Raw genomic sequence first — 3,045 nt, forward strand, 5'->3', positions numbered from 1 at the left:
TTTTGCTTCACTATTTCTTCATAAATTTATATATGCTATTCAAAACTAGTGTATCTGAGCAAGGTATCGAAATACACTGTAGAAGAACTTGCATCTCTCTTATGCACAATGACATTATATGAGGCCTTGATGAACCCATTGCTAGACATTAGGCTTCAAAGGGACAAGGCTTCAGGGATGGACAAACAGAACACTTTTGCAAACTCCAAGAAAAATTACCATCACAGTCTATGCAGTTTAATAGTATTTCTCCAGCTCCAAGTTCTTGGACAGCTTTTGCAAGTTCAAAAGCTCCAATAGGCCGAACCTCACGTCCACCATTGACCTGCACAAGAAAAGGTCAAATCAGACAAGAGAAAGATTTGAAGACCTTGTTTGTTCATCTGAGGTTAACACAAAGTAATCCAATTTATAGTTACGAGTTTGGGTTGAAGCATCCAGACTAGTTTGAAGAAATTAGTGACAAAATACATGACTAGGGAAAATAATGTGCATAAATAATGAAAAGCTTACTGTGCACTGATACCATGCCTACTCTTCACCTGAGGGGCCTGAAGTTATCATGGAAGAAGAAATGTAATCATAGAGAAGTGGAAAGAAACATATAATGAGAAAAGCAATAATTTGTGGAGCTAAAAGAAGCAAGAAAGGCTAAATTATAATTATATAGTACCTGGGGAAGAAACCTTAATGGTCTTAAATTCAACATCATCAGGGCTCCCGACAAAGACTCTCCGAGGGTCAATGCTCACAACTACTGCCTGATGGAGTTAAAAGTATCGACAATAAACATTATCATTGTCATTGTTTTTTTTAGTAAGTCAGATGCATACTGCACAAAATTGAAAATCCATTTTCCACAATAGTGAATATCAAGAAAAGAAGGTGACAAGAAATGCAACTTGAGTTGTACTCTCAGTAAACAATTAACCTATCACATACTTTCATTGAACAGGTTCAGATAGGGAGAGAGAACAGCTGAAATATAGGTGCAACAAACATAGGATCAAGGTTATAGAATGGGAACAAATAAACATCAAGAATATACGTAGTCACCAGCTCTCCTCATTGCAGCGATAACTCGTTGATAAAGATCAATTTTTAGCACAGAAAGGTCTTCCACCCACCAGTCCTGACAATGCATCATTAATTTTCCTGATCTGCTATCACATTCTAAGTGAGCTAAACCAGAAACCAAATCAAAAGAAATCCGTAAACGATGCTGCAGGGGAAAATTCATTGAGTGGAAATTACCCAAAGATTTCAAATCAACTTCTCACGAAGACACAAATTCGACTCTAAATCATTCCGAAACCCTCCAATTAGGAACCAAAACTTCAAGGAAAGCTCGAATCACTTCTGACCTCTCTGTGACCCATTCTAACAAACAGGTAACGTGCAACTCTCTACAACTTGTTCATCATGGAAAACACAACACAACTCAACCTCAAATCATCGAACACCAGCCAAAATCTCTAGGAAAACCTACTGTGAACACATCAGAAATCACTGTCAAACAATTTTGGGTAACATACGCAAACCAAGCAGTAACCTTCAACCGAAACCTCCAACAAGAACACATCCCACCGAGAAGAATCCAACCCGAATCGTATACAAAGAAAAACCAATCAAACACATCCACAGAAGAGGAAAACATATCGAAAGCGTCTACAAAAGAAGTAAATCAAAACATCTCCAGGAAGAACAATCAAAGCCTTTACCAGAAGAAAACCAGTCGAAATCCATACCAAATCCTCACTTTCTATAGGTTTTCCACCCCACTATACCTCATGGATTTCGAGTTATCACAGGTAGATACACTTGCCTCTTTCTTCTTCGTCTCGCCTCCACTCGTCCTCGCGTTGTGCCCCGTCAGCTGTGGCGCCGCCTGCGAAGCTCAGCTAGGCAGCGAAATGGCGCGACGAGTGGCTCTGTCGACTCGGGAAAAATGGAAAGAAGAGAAGGGTCGGCGGAATCGGGCAGGGAGATGTGACGAGGAAATGAACCCACTGTTCAAAGGGGACGGCGACGGCGAGAAATCGAGGGAGCGGAAGTTGAGGCGGCGCCAGCAGCTAGGGTCGAGGGAGGCGCGGTACCAGGACTTGCAGACGAAGGGGACGGCGACGGCGAGATCTCCGAGGGCGAGACGGCGGAAGGGGAAGAGGGAGATGAGGCTAAGGTTTAGGTTTAAGTTTAGGTTTATGTTGAGAGAAGGGGCACGAATATTGGTTTAGGTTTGGAGGGAATTTTGTGAAGTCTTGTAAATTTTAGCCGGTGAAAAAATTAAATTATTTAAGAAGGGGTTTATTAACATCGGATTTTAAAAACCGATGTTAAAATCGGTGTCTATTAACCAATAAAAGGGCGCTAATAGACATCGCCTAAAAAACCGATGTCTATGAGCTAAAATCTGCGCTCATAGACATCGGTTTTTAGAAAAACCGGTGTAAAATACTCAAAGACTTCGGTTTTAGCCTAAAACCGATGTTGTTCCACTGATGTCTATGAGCGATTTTGTTGTAGTGTGGTCCTCAAATAGTCCCACGCCTCACAAGGATACGATCCATGATAAAAATAAAATTTTACATTTATAGATCCTATATTCCACGAAGGAATGTACACATAATCTAGATCGAACAAAAATGTAAAATCCTAAAACTAATACAACTCCTGCTGTATTTAATACATACAATCATGCACACATATAAAATGCCCTCGACATGTCCGAGGGTCCAATCACACACAATCACAATAGACCATAATAGTTGGAGTCTGCAACTACAGAGTTAATCTATTTGCACATCCTACTATTATCCTGCCTAAATATGTATGACATGTTCATAATTAAACTAAAACCAAACAAACAGAGGTTAAAACCTAGCTCTGATACCAATTATTGGTTACTACTTAGAATACCATCCTAGTTCCCCTGTACAAAAATTTGTACAAGCATAGAACTATCCTAGCTACCCATGTGCTTCTGCTAAAGTTAAATTTGGATTGCAAATGATGCTTAACATTATTAATCCAAATTATCCTTCAAAA

General features: G+C 39.8%; 1 long non-coding RNA gene across 1 annotated transcript; it reads right to left on the bottom strand.

Moving 5' to 3' along the window:
- Positions 1 to 223: 223 nt before the first annotated feature.
- Positions 224 to 769, bottom strand: LOC122045591. Its single transcript, XR_006130032.1, has 3 exons — positions 674 to 769; positions 514 to 551; positions 224 to 325 (listed from the first exon to the last, which is right to left on the bottom strand). It is a non-coding gene; the product is annotated as an uncharacterized LOC122045591 (long non-coding RNA).
- Between the last annotated feature and the right edge of the window lie 2,276 nt (positions 770 to 3,045).

Source organism: Zingiber officinale, chromosome 2B (genome assembly GCF_018446385.1).
Source record: "Zingiber officinale cultivar Zhangliang chromosome 2B, Zo_v1.1, whole genome shotgun sequence".
NCBI classification, from domain to species: domain Eukaryota; kingdom Viridiplantae; phylum Streptophyta; class Magnoliopsida; order Zingiberales; family Zingiberaceae; genus Zingiber; species Zingiber officinale.